General features: G+C 45.7%; 1 protein-coding gene across 1 annotated transcript in view; it reads left to right on the forward strand.

The window, feature by feature from the left end:
* The first annotated feature begins 1093 nt into the window (after positions 1–1093).
* SPTB (spectrin beta, erythrocytic) overlaps positions 1094–23137 on the forward strand; it is a 121338-nt gene continuing 99294 nt past the window's right edge. The window contains exon 1 of the mRNA XM_019922674.3: positions 1094–1226. The gene's annotated coding sequence lies outside the window, so the exon portion shown is untranslated. The remainder of the gene's footprint in view (positions 1227–23137) is intronic.

Consider the following 23137-nt stretch of genomic DNA (forward strand, 5'->3'; position numbering starts at 1 on the left):
AATTGCCTCAGCACGGCTGATGGAGGAAAGAGATGAATGTTGCAGCAAGGTGTACCACCAAGCCTTACTGAACAATGACCTTGTATAGTAAGAAAGTCAAGAAAGTGGACAGCCTTGCAAGCTGCCACTTCTGTGTCTCTCTCCCGAGGTGACTCGGAGATGCTTTGTTTTTCCTCTCTGGCACCATCGGTTCTAGTGTTTTCTCTGGCCTACAGCATCCCACCCCACCCAGCGTGCGGAAGCGTCCGCTCGCCTGGAAACCGGGTCTGGCCAGGAGGTGTCGGTGGGCTGGGGTGGCAGCTTGCCTGTTGATTACAGTCCCTGTAACGTGCGAGCCATGGGACTGCGGGCTGCGCCCCGCCAGCATTGCCCGGTCCGCCTGGACCACACCAGGTTTGCAAACAGAAACGGAGACACCGAGCCCTCAGGCTGGGGGCGCGGGTCTCGGGCCCAGTGCCCACCCGAGCCCTCCCAGCGTCTGTTCTTACTACCATCCAGGAGAAGCCCCGGAGGACGCTTTCTAACAGCAGCCCCCGGGAACAAATGTCCCTCCCAAATCCGCCGCAGCGGGGGCGCACTGCCGGGGCGCCAGCTTTGCCTACCCTATGGCCTAAGCGTGTCTTTTAATATATTTTAAAAACCTGACTGTATACAGTGGGGACGCAGGGCGGGAAAGACTGGAGGGCTCATGTTCGTGGCCAGACTCGCCGCTCTGGGCGAACGAATTAGGCCGGAGCTGCAAAGCCAAATCCTTTCCCCGCTGCAGGGGGCTCGGGGTAGCGCGCGGTGAGGGGCGGTGAGCAGCTATGGGGGCGCTGCGGCCGGCTCTGGCCTCTGGCGGCTGGGGCTCATGCAGTCCGGAGGGGGCGGAGGCCGGCCCGGGGAGCCGGGCGGAGGCCGGGCAGGTGGCCCCGGGCTTGGAGGCTGATTGGCAGGTGCGGGAGTGGGTGGGGAAGGCGGGGGCTGGGCCTGGCTCTGCGGGAGGCTGCGGCCCCGCCTCCCCGCCCCCGCCGCGGGACTATCTGGTCCCGGCAGCAGCGATGTCCCCCGGCAGGAATGTCCCTCCTCAGATAATGTTATTTATATCTCTGGGCGGGTCCGCGGCTCGGCAGCACCAGGCGCCCGGCGGCCGCTGTGCCAGGAGCCCTGCGCTGCCCTCCTCCCCCTGCGCCGCCGCCGCTGCCACCCCCGGGCTCGGGGTGGCCGCCGCTACAGCCCCAGCGCAGGTGAGTCCCGGGAGGGCCCGGCGGCCAGAGGGAGCTGGGTGCGGGTGCGGAGGCGCGAGGCAGGGGCGCGCGGCGCGAGCGCAGCGGAGGCGCTGGGCCCAGGGGGCGCGTGACGCACGGGGCCCAGGGGACCGGGTGGGGACCCAGCCCTGGGTGCCGGGCGTAGAGCCCGTGGGAGGCCCTGGCGGCTGCGGCAGCTATCGCCCCGGGGCGCGGGAATCCTCGTGGACTTCGGCGGCGCTTGGCAAGCTGGGCGCTTGCTTTGGAGAGCCGGATCCTGGAGCGTCGCCCGGGGGCGCTGGGAGGGCGGTGAGGGGGGTGCGTGTTCTGGTCCCGGGCTGCCTCCTCCAGGACCCCGGCGTGGGGACGAAGGGGGTTCTGCTTCAAGCCTGTCGGACCTCCGCGCTGCCCTCTCTGCCGGGTTCCTCAGCCCTGGGGCCGCTCAGATTCTCTTCTGGGGAACTTGTCTGCGCGCTCCCCGGCAGCCCTGCGCCCAGGCAGGGAGGACAGGGCGGCGGAGGGGCCGGGTCCCCGAGCGTTGGGAACGACGCGGAGAGTGGCCGGGTGCAGCCCCAAGAATGAGAGATCAGCGTGCCCCAAGCCATCCTCCAAGGACCCCCACCCTTCCTCTCCCAAAGAGTTCCGCTTCTCCAAGCTGCTACGGTCCACTCTACTCTCCCTTGCCTCACGGGTTCCTCCTTCTCCGACAACTTGGCCCTGAGAAATAGCAGAAAGTGGGAGAAATAACAGGAGCTTTAAAACAATCCCCAACTCCCACCAATTCGCCCAGACGTCCAAAGGTGGGGAAGTAGCGGCAGGCTTGAGTACCGTAGGGTCTTGATTTACAGCCTATTAATATCCAAACCACTATTTTCAGTGAGGAATTAGAGGCACCAGGAGTTAATAGTAACGCACTTAAATCACTGAAGGAAAATGAAAAGAAACCACAGTTTTGTAAGCATCAGATGGTGGAGGGGGGTGGGTGGGTGGTGGATATATAGTGACAGTGTTTTTGCACCAGAACTCCTGTGAGGAGAGGCTAGGCTGTCACTTCCAGGTAGCAGGCAGCCTTGCAAAGTCCACAGCCTTGAGTTAGTCACGATCTATACTTGAATTCCTAAGGAAAGTGATTCAGGCGGCTCTTGAATGAGAGGAGTGTGCAAATCAAAAAAATTTAGGCACCTCTGTACTATCCACTAACCGATTCTTAATTTCAAAGGTGGTACCAAATTTTATTCTAGAATTCCTTCTTTGACCACCCTCTGATCCTATGACCTAGGGCAGGTCATTTCCTATTCCAGTATCAGACTTTAACTCTTTTGCTAGGAGCCGTGGGTTCCAGAGTGTCTTGGGAAACTCTTTTTTGGAAGTGCAAAATGTTTAAGTGTACTGAATGCTCAGTACCCAACACAGCTAGGCTTGTACTTGCCCAGAGGCTGTGGGCTAGTTAGAAAAAGGAATATTAGGCTCACACTGAAGAAGAGCCCACCAGCCTTGAAGCTAACTGACTCCTCAGATGTGGGTCATTTATACAGAACTTTATCAAATCCTAGCATAAAGTACAGCTGAAAGACATAAGCCCTACATTACAAACACATGGCCTTTAGACCCCCCCCCCCCCTTAGCTGTTGCCCTTCTCTTTATCGGTGGTCCAGTCACAATGATTGGGGATGAGCCAGTCCTGTTAATCCCCAATTCTCAGAAGACAGTCTGTTCATGGAATTGAAAGCACCCCAAACCTCCCAGGCATCCAGGGATGGGCCTTGTAGCACAGGCGTATCAAGTTTTCCTGAGTGGCTTGCCCAGCTGAGAGCTGGGATACCACTTTTTGCTCTGGTCATTGCTTCTCCCAAGTGTTCTGAAGGTGTCTTTTAGCAAAATACCTCCTAGATGGTTAGCTTCGGAGTAGGTAAAGGTGTGGCAGGAGGCAGACTCTCCTATATGACAAACTAAAAATGACTATTTTAGGCAAACTAGCTGTGAATGAAAGTTTTGAAGTAGAGTCAGAATCTGATGGTTCTGCCACAGTTCTGGAAACAGGCTTGTTTTTGGTAAATAAAAATAACAGTAGCTTGCTTTCTTTCTTTCCTTCTTTTTCTGTCTTTTACATACCAGTGCCTAGCCTGGTGCCTGGCTGGTGGTGCACACTCAGTTAATCTTTGTTGAATGAATGAGGGAATGAGTAAATGAATGCTCAGTGTTTTCTTTGTATTGTCCTATTCAGTTGTCACAATTACTCTTCAAGGTAGCTCATATAATCAACATTTTACAAGTGAGGAAACAGGTTCAAGGAGATTAAGTAATTTCCCTCACATCACTCAGTTGATGAGAGGTGAGGCTGGGATTCAAACTCACCTGTTCAGTTCCACCCTCTTTTAAGGTTCAGAAGTCAGCAGGGGATATAGAAGTATAAATTGGAAAGTTTGGTTATAGGATTGTCTCTTAGCGTCACAATCTTTCACTCTCAAGGCCTCAGGTAATAATTCTGCCTATATCAAAGAAGCTTTAAAAATATTGCTAAAGGTATTGGACACTTCCTTGCTCAGAGGTACTTACCCATGCCCATTATGTGCAGGTCATTGTTTCAAGGACAGAACTGTAATTTTGGCAGTAGTCAAAGCATGGATTTTTTGAAAACAGATTTTCCTTTCAGTCGTGGAATTGGCCAGGAGGGCTTGATGATGCATGGGGACAGCGTGATAGGACGGAGGATGACTATAAAAAATTCATGAGGCAAACGTTATTGAACTGGGAAGGGACCTTGGAAGTCATTGAGTCTAGCCTTCTATTTGCGTAGCTACTTGCTTAAAGGTGAGACCGAACTGTAATTTACCTGGTCAATTATGTGCAGTGGTGGTACGTGCCTTCCATGCTTCTCACCATTCTAGACCATTTCTTTCCTGTCTCTCTCTCTCAAGGCCAGTATTGGGTTTATTTCCTGAAGTTCTGCCTAATATTAAACCACTGACATTTTCTTTCCTTTGAGGGAGGTTGTGAGAGGATATATTTTAATATCCAATACTTTCATCCTAGTGAAATCTTAAAAAGGTATTGGAGATAGGAGAGAAGACATCAGGAGTATTCAACTCTAAACTGTTCCATAACCTCCCCATTGCCTGTTAGGTGTACAGATGTATGCATTTTTACACAACAGGTATCTTGAGACAATACAGATTTTAAGACAGATAATTATGTAGCATTTCTGGAGCAATGGAGAAGGAAAAGACTTTAGGGAATTATTGGGACTGTCAAATACCTGTTTTAATCTAAGCCCAGTCACTAAATTGCTCTTGAAGTATATCATTCCAAGTTTCAAATTCAAAAGCAAAATTATACTCTCCATTCAAGACCTGAAATGGTAGAAACATAACCAGTGGGAAGTTTAAAGTGATATAAAGTACATTTCTTCATAATTTTTTTAAATAAAAAAATAATTTAAAAAAATTAATAACCTTGACCTGCAGATTAACAATTATCAATTGACTTGGGAAGATCAAGAATGAAAATAACTGCTGTGTGGGCTGATGAGAAATTTGACTTTGGAATGAGGACTGGCAGGGAGGTTCAGGGATACTGGGTTCTGAAATCACGTGGCTATATCACTAGTTGAAAATTACTGTGGAAAGAAGTATTTTACCTTAAACGTAGTTTATATTGACTCAGTGTTTTACAGACTGCTGTTTGGTTACTCGTCTACTTTAGGTAAGAAATCTGGGGAGGAAGAGTAAATGCAGTGGTCTGTGTGCTAAGATCATCATGGAGCATTTACCGGGTTATCACAGAGAGACGGTTTTTCCTCTGACAACCCCAGAGGTGAGGATCACCTGTTTTTAGAGATGGAGATGGTGATCGAGGGAAGGTGTCGGAGGCAGTCAGGAGAGCTCACTGTCAGGTCTGGCTCCACTCACTGAATTGTCAACTCCCCTTGGTAAATATTTAGAAAATCTCATAGCATATTTCCCTTTGTTGCTGTGCTTATTTCTTAACTCACAGTCAAGCAATCCACGTTCTTCCATTTTCATCTCGCCTTAGCTGACTATCAAACCACCAGGGGATTCGCAGCCTTCCAGCTCACACAGTCTTCGAGGTAGTCATAGACAGAAAATGCTTCTTCAGTGGATTGCTAGCTAGCTTATGACATTCCCAGGCCTCCTTTTCATCTTTCTCTTTCCTTCTCCTGATGGCTGGAGATATTACAAAGCCGTCGTGTCTTCGTACCTCAACGAGGCCTTTTCAGGCTGTGCCGTAATGTTTAATTTCTACATTATACCTGTGGAGACCCGGCCAAGAGTATAATTACAAGGGCAATTAAAATCCAGACATATATCATGTTAGCAGTGGGGGCAAAAGTGGGACTTCCTTTCTTCCTTTCATTTTAATGCTGTAAATTTAGCAACTGAAAAGGTACAGGGCTAGGAAAAAAAAAATAGAGTTTGCATTGAACTGGGATCAGATCATCCAGGATATTTATGAAAAGAATAACAGGGCACCTTGACAGCTAAAGAACAATGATTCCTTTGAATTATAGTCAATTCAAGAGTTTCCTCCAGGGGCTTCTCTGGTGGCACAGTGGTTAAGAATCCACCTTAACCAATGCAGGGGACACGGGTTCGAGCCCTGGTCCGGGAAGATCCCACATGCCGTGGAGCAACTAAGCCAGTGTGCCACAGCTACTGGGCCTGCTCTCTAGAGCCCGCGAGCCACAACTACTGAGCCCGCCTGCCACAACTACTGAAACCCGCGCACCTAGAGCCCGTGCTCTGCAACAAGGGAAGCTGCCACAATGAGAAGCCCGCACACCACAGCGAAGAGTAGCCCCCGCTCGCAGCAACTAGAGAAAGCCCACGTGCAGCAACAAAGACCCAACTCAGCCATAAATAAATAAATAAAAGAGTTTCCTCCAGCATGAAAGGGAGAAACTTGGATAATCCTGAAAATGAATAAGTTGAAAACCATTTCCATTTATACCAGACTTAAATATGGGTGTGTCTCACTAGCGAATTCAAAGCACCTCAAATAAAATTAAGCACACCTTAAACACATAACTTATGAGGACTGGAAAGAGGCCACTAGCTTCATTCTGTCCCTCTGCTCAGTTCTTGCCTGTTTCTAGAAGCCTCCTAGGAGTCTTCAATCAGCTTCACCTTACAGAATATTTCCTCAGGGGTAGAAGAGGAAGAAAAGGCCTTTCGTAACACTTACTCCAAGCCATAAGTCATAGGGAGCTAGAGCTGGAGAGGCCTGAGAGAGCCATATTCTGAAAGAACAGACACTGGCCACCTACTGTATGCATTACCCTGTTATATGTTGAGGACACACAACATCCGATGGAGACCCACTGGTCCGGTGGGAGAAAGGACTTGCAAACAAGCAGTGATTCGGGGCGCCCTGATTTTTCTCAGGGCGCCTGAGAAAAAGCCCACAGGGGGAAGCATCTGATTCAGGCTGGAGAGTGTCTAGGACTTTCCTGATGGAAGAAGGGAGGATGGGTGAGGGTGGGGCCCTAGGCACATAGCCTGGCATAGACATGCAATAGATCATGATTAGATTAGGGAATGAGGAGTAGTTCTCTGTGGCTGGAGTACAGGCCACAGCACAGGAATGGGCTGAAGGTGTGACCCTAAAAATGGTTTGGGTTCAGTTTGTGAAGAAGTTTGAACCATTGAAGGTTCAAGCTGAAATCAGTGAATGTTTTGAGCAGGGGAGGGATCTGATCAGATCCTTGTTTAGACAAAGCTCACCAGCAAAAGAGAAGGGAATGTGAACTAGAGATCAGCCAGTACAAGTTGATGACCACACATGATGTATGGTCCACTTAGTTTTCAGGAGGCCTTTGTAAGTGCATCATCTCATTTTATTCTACAATGACCATGTGAAGAAACAGGGAACATGTCATCATTCCTGCTTTATAGTCAAAGAAACAGGATCAGAAACATATAATGATTTGCCCAAGGCCCCTGAATTTGTAGTAGAACTTGACTTTGACCCAGTTTCCTAGTTCCAAGGCTGGGGCTTTGTCTAGACCTTCTCCATGGAATAATTGAATATTCTGGGCCTTCTGGGTGAGACAGTGATTGCTTTCTTTCTTCAGCAGAATTTTCAGTCTAAGTTCATTGGTCCTGGAAAAAGGGAGGAGGAAAGTTGTTACCGTATTTACTCTTTAGACACAAAACCTTAAGGATGGCCCTCCAGCCTGTACAGAGATGATGTTGCAAAGTATGACTTAATGTCAAGCACACATGTGGATTCCCAGCATGCTGTAGATAAGCAATGGACTTATATGGCTGTCAGTTGATGTTTTGGGTTTTTCATTCTCTTATCCCAAATTTACTGGGCATTGTTATGCATATGCCTCATTTGGGGCTTCAAAAACCTCTTTTTGTCCAGTGATCTTGGGTGCCTTGATTTGTGCTTACTTCAGTCTTCAACAAATATTTATTGAGCTCTCATTTATTTGCCAGGCATATTCTAGACCTAGGGGATATAGCAGTGAAGATGGTAAAAAAAAAAAAGTCTGACGTCATGGAGCACATTCTAGTTGGGTGAGGCGGGTACAAAACAACGACAAATGACAGATGAGTATCTATCATACTTTCAGGTGATATAAAGAAAAAATAGTGCAAAGGGAAAGAGAGGGAGGTGGTTCTAGAAGTTGATGTAGGATGGCTGGGAAAGGCCTCTCTGATGAGTTTTCATTTGACTAGAGACACAAATGAAGCGAGGTGGGGGAACAGGGACGTTTGGGGGAAGAGATTCAGGTTGAGTGAATCTCTCAACCTGAATTGGTTGAGATGAAGGCCCAAAGATGGGGTCACTGCTGTGTCCAAGGAGTGGGCAGGAAGCCAGTGTGACTGGCGTGTTGGGAGCCAGCGGGGAGCACAGGATGTGATGTTGGGGAGGAAACTGGGTCTGGATCATGCAGGCTTTGAGGCCAGGTGACAACTTTGGGTCTTAGCCATATGACAGGAAGTCACAGGAAGTTGTGGGCAGGGGAGTGACTTCTTCAGATTGGCATTTTAGGAGGATCTTTCTGGCTGTCCTGTGGAAGATTGATTGTATGGGACAAGAGTGGAAGCAGGGAGTGGAATGAAAGCTACTGTAAGTGGTCCAGGTAGAGATGGTGGACCAGGGTGAGGGTGGTAGGTTTGGTGACATGCAGCTGGCTTCTGGATAAATCTTTAAGGTAGAGTTGATGGAACTTGGATATAGAAGATGGGAGAAAAAGAATAAGTCAAGGATGATTCAACTGGTTTTGCTCTGAGCTACTAGAAGGATGAAAAACCCACTTACTGAGATGGGGATATGTCTTATCAAATACACTGTGGGCTACTATTTTTGATTTTTGTTTTCACTGGGGAGTTCGTTTGGAATAGACTCAGGCAGATACACCAAAAAGGTGTTTTATTATGAGTAGCTCATCTGTTTGTTTTGAGGTAAAGCCTCAGATGTGGAGTTAGTTCTTTGTGCTTTGTTCCATTACTTTTAGGTCATTCTCACAACATCTCACTATATGTGATAGAGATTAAGATATGGTACAGGGCTTCCCTAGTGGTGCAGTGGTTGAGAGTCCGCCTGCCGATGCAGGGGACGCGGGTTTGTCCCCGGTCCGGGAAGATCCCACATGCCGCGGAGCGGCTGGGCCCGTGAGCCGTGGCCGCTGAGCCTGCGCGTCCGGAGCCTGTGCTCTGCAACGGGAGAGGCCACAACAGTGAGAGGCCTGTGTACCGCAAAAAGAAAAAGATATGGTACAAACAAGATTGAGATACATGTCCATTTTTGTAATTAGAAATGTCTTGAATTTGCTGATTAGAGCCCACTTTTTAACACTATCTGGTTGTCATTTTTAAAAGAACTTTTAAAATTATAAAATGAATTCACGCACATGGTTGAGAAGTGTATCCACATTGTACAAGGTACACAATGAAAAGTCAAAGTCTTCCTTCCCCTACCTCCAGTCCTACTCCTAAAAAGTTACCAATGTCAGCAGTTTCCTGTGTATCCTTCAAGAAAAATTCAGTGCATCTATAAGCATATGGCCTGACACATTTTAAAGTCCTGACTTTAACCTAACAAAAGCATGTGTTCGGTTTCATTTTTTGTGACTCAGTGGCCCTCAGGTATACACTTCAATGGGCCGGAATCCAACTTTCTACCAATTAAGGTTCTCCCTCTCCAAAGCCACCGCACATGGGAACATCGTGTTCATCATACAGTGCCCCTTCTCAGAAACCTACAGTGGTTCCTCTGTGGGTAGAGGCGGAAATCCAAACTCAGAAAATGACTTTTTAAAAGCTATTGTAATCTGGCTCCCATCTCTTTCTACCCTTCTCTCTTACCACTTCCCATCACAAACCCACTACTTGAACCAGGGTCATCTGCTTCTACTTACTGAGTCCTGAACATTTCTCCCAAAGTCTTTTGCATCAGTCTTCCTGGAACACTCCAGCCCCCAGTCATCTCTCCCTTCTCCAAGTTTGTTAAAGGGCTAGTTACAAATACTACTTAATTGAACATAATCATAGACTTCTTTTATTGTCATTTAACTTTTCTTGTGTCTATTATTTGTTCAACTAGACAGTTCTTAAGAGCAAGAACTGATTTAAGAATTGCAGTCACAGGTCTTACATAAAGCTCGGCCTAATGCTTTTGCACATAGAAGTTCAACTAGTAATTTTTGGAATGTGCATTTTGACAGTCATTCCCTAGCGGGGTGATGCTGTTACACGGGGATTATTTTAATTAAAACTTGTCAGATGATGGCTGCCAAAAAGGCCACCTTCTTAGTGGTTTACAAAGATGTCCATTCCCAGGGAATGGTAACTGGACGCTGCTCCTTTGGATAAAGAACTTTCTGATACGCCTGGCCTCAGTCTCTTGTCCCTTCCTCAGATGGCATTGCATCTAAATGTCAGAAACGGGGTGTTTTTATTTGCTTCTAAGTGATGTAGAACAGGCATTTAATGAGCATGGCAACCATTCGAGTTTTAAAAATTGTTTTAAATTATGATAAGTATGTGTAACATAAAAGTTTCCTTTTTAACTATTTGAAGTGCTCAGTTCAGTGGCGTAAGTATGTGCTCATTGTTGTGTAGCCACATCATCACTGCCATGTCCAGAACTTTTTTTTTTTTTTTTTTTTTTTTTTGCGGTACGCGGGCCTCTCACTGTTGTGGCCTCTCCCGTTGCGGAGCACAGGCTCCGGACGGGCAGGCTCAGCGGCCATGGCTCATGGGCTCAGCCGCTCCGCGGCATGTGGGATCTTCCCAGATCAGGGTGTGAACCCGTGTCCCCTGCATCGGCAGGCGGACTCTCAACCACTGCGCCACCGGGGAAGCCCCAGAACATTTTTCATCTTCCAAAACTCAAACTCTGTGCCCACTGAGCACTAACTCCCACTAACACTCCACAGCACCTGGCAATCCCCACTCTACTTTCTGTCTCTATGCATCTGACCACTCTAGGTACCTCAGGTAAGCAGAATCGTATCATATTTGTCTTTAGTGACCGGCTTATTTCACTTAGCATAATGTTTTCAAGGTTCGTCCACGTTGTGGCATGTGTCAGAATTTCCTTCCTTGTTAAGGCTGGATAATATTCCATTGTATGTATTTTTCACATTTTGTTTATCTGTTCATCCATTGATCGGCACCTGGGCTGCTTCCCCTCTTGGCTGTTGTGAATAATGATGCTATGAACGTGGATATACAAACATCTCTTCAACATCCTGCTTTCACTTCTTTTGGGTATATACTCAGAAGGATACTCCATTATATGGCTGGATCTGTCTATTTTTGACTTTTTGAGAAACCAAGCCATGCAATTTTAAAATTTCTCCCTGATATTTGTTGTTTTCAAAGGGAAGGGCAAAATCTATTAACATCCTCACCTTGGGGACCAAACTGAACTTGAAAATTGTTCCTTTGAGAACACTATCTTGAGGGGGTAGTTTGTCATCAAAGTTCTTGAATTTGTCCCTGTGTTAGTAACTATTTTTAAACGCTAGACTTTTAGAGGACAGGCAGGAGATGTTTAATTTGCTTGTAGAACATGTAGCCCAAACTCAGGTGGGAAGAGTGTAAATATTACATGATGATTATTTCAGCCAAAATAACTCCTTGAGCTGAATGACAAGAGTTTGGGTTGCTTCCAACTCCTTTTCTCTTGCTGTTTGCCCTTGGGCAAAGAACCTTCTTTTTCTGACTTTTTCAGGTGCGTGTGTGTGCGTGTGTGTGTGTGTGTGTGTGATGGCACCTTAATATTTATTATTATCCTTAAAATTTCTTCACAGATTTCCTTGTAATGACTGTTACTTCATCTTTGTAGCCTGGCCTGACAGCCCTTCTCCTTCTCCAGGTCCTGGGGTAGCACCGAGTGCTTCCTCCTGAATATTTCTGAGCACCTTTCTCATTCCTTTGTTACAACAAGGATCATCTTGTTGTGCAATTGTGCACTTGCCTTCTAAACCTTTAGGCTGTGCTTCTTGTGATGGGGAACTGGGTCTTACTCTTTTTTTTTTTTTTTAATTAATATTCCCAGCACCTAGAGTCATGCTTGGTACGTAGAGGGGAGTGGCTCAAAAATAGTTATTGATTAAAAAAGTAAAGACTAAATGAAACATTATTATAATAATTGCACAATTAGAATAATGAGTTATTATAATAAGTCAACATTTATTATGTGATGGCACTATGCTGAGAGCTTTTATATGTATTTGTTATTTCGATTATCCTAATTAGAGAGATAAAAAAATCAGGCTTAGAGAAGTTTAATTCCCCCAAATTGCATACCTAGAAGATCAAAGCTGGACTTGAACCCTGGCGTATATTCTAGAGTGCTTGCTTGGACTCACCACGCCTACCGTATTTGGCTGGACATCAATATTCCACGGCTCTCAATTCTAAGAGTTTCTTTTGTTCTTTTATCCTGCATCTTTACTGATCTGAAATTAGAGAGGTAATTATTTGTATACCTTTATGTGTTGCTTTATATTTTCAATGATTTAACCTAATAGGCTTGAATCCCCTGATTAGCTGTTAATAAATAATTGATGTTCTGAATCCTATTTCCGAAACAGTTCTTTGACATCTGAGGATGAAGGTGCTAATGAGTACTGTACAATATACCCACTGTCATAAGGCAGCTCCCCCTATCGCTGTACTAAAACTGCTTTCAAAGGGGTCTGATACTGTCAAATGTGATGACCTCCATCTAGACCCAAGTCCCAGGTTCCCTGCAATATTTGACTATTAACCACTCTTGCTTTGAAACTATGCCCTCCCTTGGCTTCCTTTTTCTCCTCCCAGCTTGCTTACTATTGCTTCTTTCTGCTTTTTTTGTTCCTTCCTCGCTACCAGTTTTTAATTGTTGAGGTTGCCAGTGCATCTAAACCCTTATCTCTAGCCCCAGTCTCCCGTCTCAGTTCCAGGCTGCTTTAGAGCTGTGTACTAGCTGACTTCATTTGGTTGTAACAAGAGGTCTCAAACTCACCATGTAGCAATAGGACCTCTTGGCCCCCTTCTTCACCCCCAAACCTGCCCTTCTGCCCTTTCTTACAGCTGGGCTCATGTTGTCACCACCCTCCCAATCAAGAATCTCAGCAACTTTTGTGGTTATTCTTCTTTTCACACTTCCACATCCTGTTGGCTGCCGGCTCCTTACATTTTTTCTCTAAAAATGTCAAGTTAGTTCCTTTCTTTCAATTTCCACTGTCCCTATTCGTATCCTATGTTTGAATAATTGGCCTTCAGTCTCTATCTTTCTAACCCATCTTACTCCCGATCTCAGAATTATTTTTAAAAACATGAGTCTGACTGAGTCATTCAACTGCTTTAAAACCCTTTAATCATTCCCCGTTGCCCCCAAATAAACTTTAAACAGGTAGGAAGGGACCTTCACAACCTGTTCCAACCTCCTTTCCAGGCTTCATTCTCTCTCTGTTTACCCCACATTGGATGCTTATGACTGTTTAAACTTGGGGTGCGTTTTCATGCCTCCATGACTTTGCTTCTGTTGCTTTCTAGGGCTGGAATATCTTTTTGCCTTTCCTCAGCCGTGAACTCTTACACAAATGTCCCTAAAGTCCCTGATCAAACATAACTGCTTTGATGCTTTCCCTCTTCCCTAACCCAGGAAGACACTACACTCTCCTCTGAGCTCTTACGCTGTCACTTTTCACGTGGTACCCTGGCTGGCCGTATACAGGCGTGACTCTCCTTCAGATTATGAGTTCCTCGAAGAAGGGACATTTGTCTGGTGCCCACGGGGGAGCTGGTGCCTAACTCAGGGTCTGGCTCATGGGCGGTGCTCAAGAAGTGTTGGTTGAATTGGGTGATAGGCGAAGTTTCAAGAATATTCAACACTGAAAATAATCCCCCACATTCTGACCTATAGACAATTATGAAGAAGGGTTAATGGGAGACACACGCTGTTGACGGGTTTGGGGTAGGGAGTGGAGAGGTATGCTTTAGACCTGAGGAGGCTATCTTCCCACCTCTGTATTCCCCAATTGCTTTCCGTTTAGCAGAGGGGAAAGTAACTGCCGACTTTTAACTTACATCATCAGAATATGTCTAGTGCTAGAAAAATTTAGTTATTCATCGAGAATACAGTCACTCCCACCTCATTTTTCAGTGAATGTTTGAGGCTGACCCTCAGAATGCAGCTATGAAAGGCTCTTTGAGTGGGTGTTGTCAGAGCAATATACACGAGATTTGCTTTATAATAGTGAAGAGTTAGAAAAACATTTCAGAAAAAAAGACCCTCAAATTCCTGTAGAGAGGTTTCATTTTTTTCTAGGTGCATTTAACCTTTTTTGTTTGTTTGTTTGTGCTTAAGGCATGTCAACATAGAGACTACCTTGTAAAATACTACAGTGCTTGTTTCTTGGTATGTTCTGCCCTGCTTTTTGCCTTACCCGGGCAAGATGTGAGTTTCACCAGTGGCTGGACTCCCCAGCATACTGCTGGCTCAGGCCTTTGAGAGTGTTTTGTTTCTTTCAACAAAACTCTCTGTCATGGACACACTCCCACTGCAATCCAACCGCTCTCTTCTTTTGCTGTGTTCTGTGCCCAGTGGTTGATAGGAGCTGGGTTTTAGCTTCCAAAGGCAGTGAGCAGGGCTGCTAGGCCTTTATAAACATGTGCAGGGGTTCTGAGATGAACTGATAAACGGAAGGCCCTCAAAAGGCTGTGGACGCATGTGCCCGGTAAAAAGAGGGGCAGAGGACAAAGTTAGGTCTCATGCGGGGGACCTGAGGGGAAAGAAACAAAGGAGGGGACTCAGGCAAGATAACTGAAGGCCCCAGAGAGTCCTGAGGGGCATAAGGAGGCCAGTGATGAGCACACAGCAGTCAGCAAACTTGATCCAGAGGTGACATTGAGCGTGGGGTCAACTAATAGCGGCTTCTAGAAGGTCTAGATAGAATGCCATGGATGCCAGTGGTCACTATCCCATCTCAAGGATTCCTAGTTGCCATTGTAAAGGTTACCAGCAGGCTGACTACTGGTTAAGTGGCCTGGCTGCGTGCTTTTCGAGTGAACAAGCCTTTTTATTTTATTTTCGGGAATGATTTACTTTGTATTATGTTAGCTGTGGTCTGGTCTCTGTCTTCCCATTTAAAATCTAGGCTATTGCTGGTGGGGTCAGTGTCTCAGGCTCTTCCTTTCTCTGCAAGGTGGATGTTACATTCTGTACGTGCTTTCTGCAACTGTTGGGAATCTCGATGCCCAGACATTTAAAATCTGAAGCAGGAGAGTCCCTCACGGTGGAAAGTTATCAGAAGAATGGATGTGTTTACAGGCACAGAGAGTGAGACCCTGTGTTAGAACCAGAGCACACTGCTCTGGGGTAGGAAGTAGGTACCCTCTGCAAGGCAGGGACCCAACACCCGTGAGGACAAACGAGGTCACTTGCATTCAAAGCTGTGTGAAACCACTTTGCCAGGAGACTGGAAAAATACTCGACCAGCAGCAGGTCGTTGGGTGAGCTGGTGGGTGCGGAGTAGAGCAGGTAAGTCAGTACCGTGCCCTCAGTGTAGCAACTCCATCGGCAGCCCCGGTTTAGCTGCTCTCACTGCTTCTGACCCAGAAAACGCTCAGAAAATGACTGCAGTGAAACACATCTTCAAGGTGAAGCTTTCAGTCCAGGTGGGGGAGGGATGCGGAGTTGATCCCAAGGGTTCAATACTTACCTCGTAAATGTGCTGGGAGCCAGCTTTGTTTATGCTCTGACCCAGAGGAAGTCACTTTACATCTCGCCCTGTTTCCACCAGCAACGAGTGCCTTCTGCTTGTTTTGCATAAGCCTTGCACCTCCTCTGCGGAAGAGGCAGGGAATGAAGTGGGAGCTATAAAACTCCTGGCGTCATAAATCTTTGCAAAAACAGCAGTCTAGTGAGCAGCGTATTTGGCTGGCAAGTAATCATCACAGTCTATACTTGGTTTCTCTGCCTGTGAAATGGTGGGAATGCTTTCTCATTGAAATGTAAAGGAGGTCAAAATGAAATAGCATATGAGTTTTCCTTTTTAAAAACCTGATGCTTAAAGCATCAAAACAACTCAAAGAGAGATGTCCTATGGGTAAAAGGTACTCTCTGAGCACCTTGCAGACATCATCTTATAACCTAGAAATTTTCTCTGAAGAGTATCTGGTTCAACTCGCCTTTTTGTTTTGAACCAATAAGGGAGATCCGCAGAGGGGAGCTGATTTGCCTAAGGTTGCAAAGTTAGTTAGTTGCAGGGCTCCAGGTAGAACCTGGGGCTCTTGATCTATGGCCCAGTCCTACCTCTCTCTCTGCCTCTCCCCCTCATATGTATATATATGTATGTTGTGGTTGCTTTTTGTACTATACTACAACTTGCCCTTTTCATTTAATGATGAGACACTTTGGATGTCTATCTATATCAGATTATTAGATTGCCCTCTTTCATTCTTCTTCTTTTTTTTTTTTTGTCTGCATTGGGTCTTCGTTGCTGCGCGCGGGCTTTCTCTAGTTGCAGGACCGGGGGCTACTCTTCGCTGTGGTGCGCGGGCTTCTCATTGCGGTGGCTTCTCTTGTTGCAGAGCACAGGCTTTAGGTGCGCAGGCTTCAGTAGTTGTGGCTCGAGAGCTCTAGAGCTCAGGCTCAGTAGTTGTGGTACACGGGCTTAGTTGCTCCACGGCATGTGGGATCTTCCCGGACCAGGGATCAAACCCGTGTCCCCTGCATTGGCGGGCGGATTCTAAACCACTGTGCCACCAGGGAAGCCCCCTCTTTCATTCTTAACAGGTGTATAGTATCTTATGCTGCTTCTGTTTCTCCATGATGACTTTAATATGTACAAGCAGCACCATGGAGTTTGAATCCTTTTTTTATAATTAGTTTTTATTAGAGTATAGTTGCTTTACAATGCTGTTAGTTTCTACTGCAGAGCAAAGTGAATCAGCTATATGTATGCATATATCCCCTCTTTTTTGGACTTCCTTCCCATTTAGGTCACCACAGAGCAGAGTTCCCTGAGCTATACAGTAGGTCTCATTAGTTTGGAGTTTGAATTCATGTTACTGATGTAAGAATATTTTATATTAGCATCCGGGGAGGGGAACAACTTCTGTCAAGGTCAGATGGTTTGAGAAATCTGAGACCTTGCTTCTGTTTCCTGCTGCTACTTACTTGTGGGCCCCTGTCATATGCCAGGTGCCACGCTTGGGACTTTAAATGCTTTAACTCATTTAATTCTCACAACAGTCCATTGAGTTAGATATAATTCCTATTTTACTGATGAGCGGGTTGAGGCTAGTCAAGCCAGATTTGCTTAAGGTCACACAATCAATCAAGTGCCAGGCTCCAGATTTGAACCCAGATTTGCTTGACTCCAAAACCTTTTTCATTGTCTGAAATCTAGGACACTAGGAAGAACGGTTATGATGGGTTTAAAGCTCAGCGTTTTTCATATCGTCCAAGTTTTGTTGGTATAGACCCAGCTAAGGGTCCACTACCCACACCAGTAATGATATGGAGGACCAAGTAGAAGTGGAGCAGAGAGAGAGAGTGATGTGAGGAGGAGGGACAAGAGGTGGCTGCACTTCAGGGCACATTATAGTCTGTTATGTGCTAGGCTGTGCGGGAAACACAAAGGGACTGACTGAGATACAGCTCTCCACTCTTGGGAAGCTTCTGGTTTGGCAATGGGAAAGACTCATGTGGGACTGACTGTATCACAAACTGCCCCAGGGTCTCCAGGAAGCTAAGGTTGGTTTGGGCCAGGGGTCCTGGGAATGCAGACTTCACTGAGCAGCAGCCATCTGAACTGATCCTGGAGACACGTGCAAGTTCCCCACTGGCCGAGTAGGGGAGAGGGCATTCCATAGAGCAAATGGGGGCACGTGCGACATAGGAGCCTGGTGTGGCTACAGCAGAGGATGAGTGGGAGGATGTAGTGACCGAGGGGCCCAACAGTTAGGATGGGGCTAGATTGTAGCAGCCTTGAATGCCATGTAAAGAGCTTGTAGTTTATATTTTAGGTCCTGGGGGCACTGTCCAAATATTTGAACAGGGGCGTGATGTGCTGTCAGCTTGTGTTTTAGGACATCCTGCAGAAATGTAACGAAGGGCTCAGGAGGGTCGAAACCAGGGCAATGGGAATGGAAGGGAAGAGGTGAATCCAAGAGATTCTGTGAAGTCCAAGTATCTGGACTTTATGTGTGAGGTCAGACCCATTGTCGATTTTTGTGGGCCCTGCCACATAAAGGACCAAACGTATTAAAATTTACCAGTATCCAGATGCAACTAGAGATTATCATACTAAGTGAAGTATGTCAGAAAGAGAAAGACAAATACCATATGATATCACTTATATGTGGAATCTAAAATATGGCACAAATGAACTTATCTACAAGACAGAAACAGACTCATAGACATAGAGAACAGACTTGTGGTTGCCAAGGAGGTGGGGGGGAGGGAGAGGGATGGACTGGGAGTTTGGGGTTGGTAGATGCAAACTATTATATTTAGAACGGATAAACAACAAGGTCCTAATGTATAGCACAGGGAACTCTATTCAATATCCTGTGATAAACTGTAATGGAAAAGAATATAAAAAAATGTCTATATGTGTATAACTGAGTCACTTTGCTGTACAGCAGAGCTTGGCACAATGTCGTAAATCAACTCTACTTCAATTAAAAAATAAAATAAAAAATTACCAGTATCGTATTTTAAATATAATGTTTTGCTGTCAAAAATATTTGAAGGGATTTTGGGGGGGTTATATATTAGGTTTTTTTAAAAAATTGGAGTATAGTTGATGTATAATGTTGTGTTAGCTTCAGATAAAAAGCACAGAGACTCAGTTATACATATATATGTGTGTGTATATATATATATATATTCTTTTTCAGATTCTTTTCACTTACAGGTTATTATACAATATTGCATATAGTTCCCTGTGCTATACAGTAGGTCCTTATTGGTTATCTATTTTATATATAGTAGTGTGTATATTCATCCCTCCCCCTCTTGGAGTTATTCTTAATTTTGATTTTACAGTGTTAATTTTGTACTTTGGCACCAGTCAGTTTTTTTCAAGTCTTAGAGTATATTCGCCAGTCCTTAAAATTCAGTGGCACTAAGGTGGGGGGGAAGGGGAGCTGTTGAATACGACTTCGCATTTTCTAGCTCAGGTGTCTGGGATGTTGGTGTTACTAATTTACTGAGATTTAAGTCTTAAAAGAAGGAAGTGCTCTGAGGGTGGGGAGGAGGTACAAAGCAAGAGTTCAGTTGACCATGTAGAGTGGGAAGTGTTGGTGGCATGTTTCGGTGGAACTGCTGCAGTGAATCTGGAGACCAGGAGGCGCTGGGGTTGGGAGTGTTGATGTGACAGCCCTCAGTCAGCACAGAAAGGGAGAGGATCACGTGAGGGAAGAGCATAGACTTTAACTTTGGGTAATGCCCACATTTAAGGGATGAGCAGAGGAAGAGGACCTAGAGAATGTGACTGCCGTGTAACAACATACTGAGGACGAAGAACCAAGGGAATCCAAAGCCATCCAATTCCAGCTTCAAGAATAGGATGGTTAATAGTGTCTGATGCTGGAGAGGGATGAGAGGAAAGGCTAGGAGGACGCCGTTAGCCTGTAAGAGGCTCAAGTGACCTTCAAGAAAGTAGTTTTAGTGGAGGGTCCCATTCAATCATCCGGAGTTAGAGTGAAGCCATGGTGAGGAGGAGAAGGCAGTGAATGCAGACCGCTTTTCTGAGAACGTGATAGAAAATGGGTGGGTTGAGAAAGGTCCAAGGAAGTTTGGCGGGACATGATTTTTGGGCTGAGAGGGTAAGGAGCCCTTGGAAAGGAAGCTGGACTGAGAAAGGATTGGTGGATGGTTGAGGTCTCTGGGAGGCTGGAAAGCACCGAGTCGTAGGGTAGCCGACCAGCCCAGTCACACCTGTGCCCTGACATTGATGCAATTCTGCACACAAGGCACCATGATGGGTATTCCAGGGGCATCCCACCCTTCAGTGAGGCTGTGAGGTGACTCTAGGCTCCTCAAGAACAGGGACGTTGTGTGGACTGCCTGCTCTCTCTGCCTCGAGTAGTGCCTGGCACAGCAAGATGCACCCGTGCGTATTTGTCAGCGCTCTGGTGGACTTAGCGTTCCTGTCCCACAACATCCTGGAGCAGGTCCATCCCTTCTCTTTTCTCATGTTCTACCGTGGGACGTATGATGTAGGTGCGGCTCATGTAAGTTTGGAAGCTTGGTTATAAAGCAAACATTCTCACATTCACACTTTACACCTACCTGCGTGCCTCTCCCCTTTTCTCAGTTCCCTGCCATCTCAGGTCCTGCCTCGAAAATGCGGACAAGTAAGTTTGTACTGGGACTCCTTCTGTGCCTCTCAGTGCTGAATTCTGGGGCACCGGGACTTTCTGTAGAAGCCGGGAAAGAATATATGATGATCCTTTAGGGGAAACAAAGGGGCTCATTCAATGAGTTGGTGAAAGATGAGTCTCCTTTGTTGATGGAGATAAGAGAGGATCTGGTTTCCTGAAAGCTCTCTGGGTGTGAATGCGCTTTCTTTGCTTGGTTCATGTCACTGGGGGATTTCCCTGATGGCCAATGAACAAGAGGGATCTTTGCTAGGAAGCACTCCTGCCACCCCAAACTCTATTTTGCGGAAAGGCAGAAACCCAAGGATCAGGCCACATTTGCTGTAATTCTCTCAGATTCTAAGAGTATGAAGAGTTTTATTCAATGGGAAGAGTCTGACTTATGTTTTGGCAATTTTACATTTCCTGGTTGAGATGAGCTGGGAGACTTAACTTCTTTTCAGGAACACTTAAATTTTTTTCCTTTCTATTTACAATTATAATACAGAGCTTTACTAATGTAAGATATTGCAGAAATACAGACCATAGCAAATGAAAGTTCCTCATCACCCACTTTCCTTATCCCCTAGATAGTCATTCACTACAATTTGAGGCATATTCTGCCAGCATTTTTTTATACATATGCTAATAATATATATCGTTGCTATTTATTTTCACAGAAAAGGATTTCTGTTATGGATACTATACTATTTGACCATTTACATTGTTTTACTCATCAGTGCACAAGGTTGTCTTTCCACATATGTATACCTGTAGGTTTTTCTCATTCAAAATGGTTCCATTGTATGGAAAAACCGTACTTATTTAACCAATTTTTAAATGATGCCAAATTAGGTTGTCTTAATTTTTGTGTGTTTTCATTTTGTTTTGGCTCTAACCAATAATATGGAGCTAGTTTTAAACTGCTGGGAATGGATGGCCTATTTGAACTAAAGGGGCTAGAAAAATGAGGCCAAGTTTAGTGGGGATGTATAAGGCTGTCTCCTTGATTCCCTCCATTCTCTCCATTCTCAAAGTAGGGAAGGACCTCTCCTGCAGCCCAGGGGAGTCTCCTGTCCCTTCTCTCAGGCAGGACCCAGGCACAGACCTTTTTTTATGAAATGTACTTAGACCAGATCACACTGCCATTTTGTTTTGCTTCTCCCCTTTCCTTCCTTCCTCTCTCCCTCATGCCTTCCTTCCTCTTTTTAACTCGGTGTCCAGTTGCAGCGTCCCCCCTAGTTCTCCTCTATTCCAGTCACCCATGAGTGTCCGGGCTCTGCATGCCTTCCTTTCCCACAGCGGGCCTCCCACCATTCCTGACTTTGATCTTGTTTTATGCCCTGCTAGTGTTTCCAGTTTCTCTAGACGGTGCCCTTGTTTGTGTCCGCTGGCTTCCCCTGTAGCCTCATCTGCAAAATATTTTAAATCTACTGTTCCCCAAGTCACTTGGCCTACCCTTTAAAGGATTTAAAGACAAATCAAGCTTAACACAACTGCCCCTTTGCCCCACGTTCCTGCTACTTATCCTCACCCTCTGTTCACTGTACTGTGAATAGTAAATTTCCATTCCTCGTGAGGTGACTTCATTTCTAGTGGAAACTCCTGCCCTGGGTTGTGGCAGAGAGAGTACATTCTTTGGCTATGGTCTGACCTGGCTTCGAATCCAGGTTTTAACACTTACCTCAGCAGGTAATTTAATCTTTTTGATCTTCATTTTCCTCTTCAGTAAAATGGGGAATAATGATACCCACCTTGCAGAGTAGATAGGGTTGCACTATGGACTGGATAAAAATGTGTGTCAGATGTCTGGCACGTGGTAGGTGAGCAAAAATGATAGCTACTATTGTTATGATAGCTTGGTTTCTCTTTAGCTAATTTTTAGTGAATCTCATTATGTGTTATAAGGGGTCAAAGAACCAATGCATCCAAGGTCTTACTAGAAACAGATCCCATAGTGATGTAAAATTTTGAACAGAAATATTTTTGCCAGTATTCTTGGCAATAGTAAATAAAATAATAAAATAAAAATTTAGGACAAGAATTTAGCTATCTCTTTGAAGTTCCTTGTGCTAGAAATCATTTGTCTTTCCCGGAGAATGGCTGTCTCCATTTATCCCAAATGGTTCCCAGAATCTGGAATTTTTTTTTTTTTTCCCCTCTGAGGTCCAGCAACTTGAGTTAAGGAATGCTCTTTGTGGTTTAGTCATTGCTACAAAAGTGCATGAAGAGTTTCTTAGCAAAGACTTTGCCAGTTCATTTGGGGGTTTGTCATAGATTAAGAATGGCAGTGGTTTTCTGGTACCCTCAGAAATTGGCTTACTCTAGTTGCTTGCAGAAGGCAAGCTGCATTTTGGGGTTTCATACTCAGCATTCTAGAGTCACTTGGTCTGGAGTCTATTCTTCATCTACTGGTTTCTGGTGCTAATCCCCCAAGGTGAAGCACTGGACCACAAGGACAAGTGGTAAGGAAATTAAAACACAGATTCAAATTTTCTTCGAGTTCCCAAGGAAAACCAAGCACTTTGTTCCCTGCACACAGAGGTAGTGAACTGGTCCAAGGTCCCATAGCAGATCAGCAGGAATTACAAGCTTGCTTTTTATCTCTTGTGCCTCTCCCACACTTGGGGTGAGTTGTCCCTCCCCTCATGCCCACTAAGGAACAAATTTTGAGGACTCCTGTTCTTTAGGCAGAGCCCATCTCTTCTGAGGTGTTTGGAACTCCTGTATGGACAGGCATTCCATAAAGCCTGGGAACCTTGCATTGCCCTGGATGGAGGGATTAGAAAACGCAAACTATTCTCTCTGTAAAGTTTGTTCCTGCCGGTCCTTTTGGGGCAGGTTGGCTAGTACAGTCTCTTTCTTTTCAAATGGAAGAAGGCTCTGTGAGTGAGAGAAATGACTTGCCCAGAGCATCCAACTGTTGCCGTCAGCAGGACTGAATTTCCCCATCAAAACCTGGCACCTCTTGCTCCCTTGCTGAACCTGGCTGAGACTTGAGGGGCGTCCTGCTGAGCTCGCTGAGCAGTGGGCTCAGAGGCAGGTCTGCGGAGCTGACAAATTTGGTTGGTC

The sequence above is a fragment of the Tursiops truncatus genome, chromosome 2, assembly GCF_011762595.2.
Source record: "Tursiops truncatus isolate mTurTru1 chromosome 2, mTurTru1.mat.Y, whole genome shotgun sequence".
NCBI classification, from domain to species: Eukaryota; Metazoa; Chordata; class Mammalia; order Artiodactyla; family Delphinidae; genus Tursiops; species Tursiops truncatus.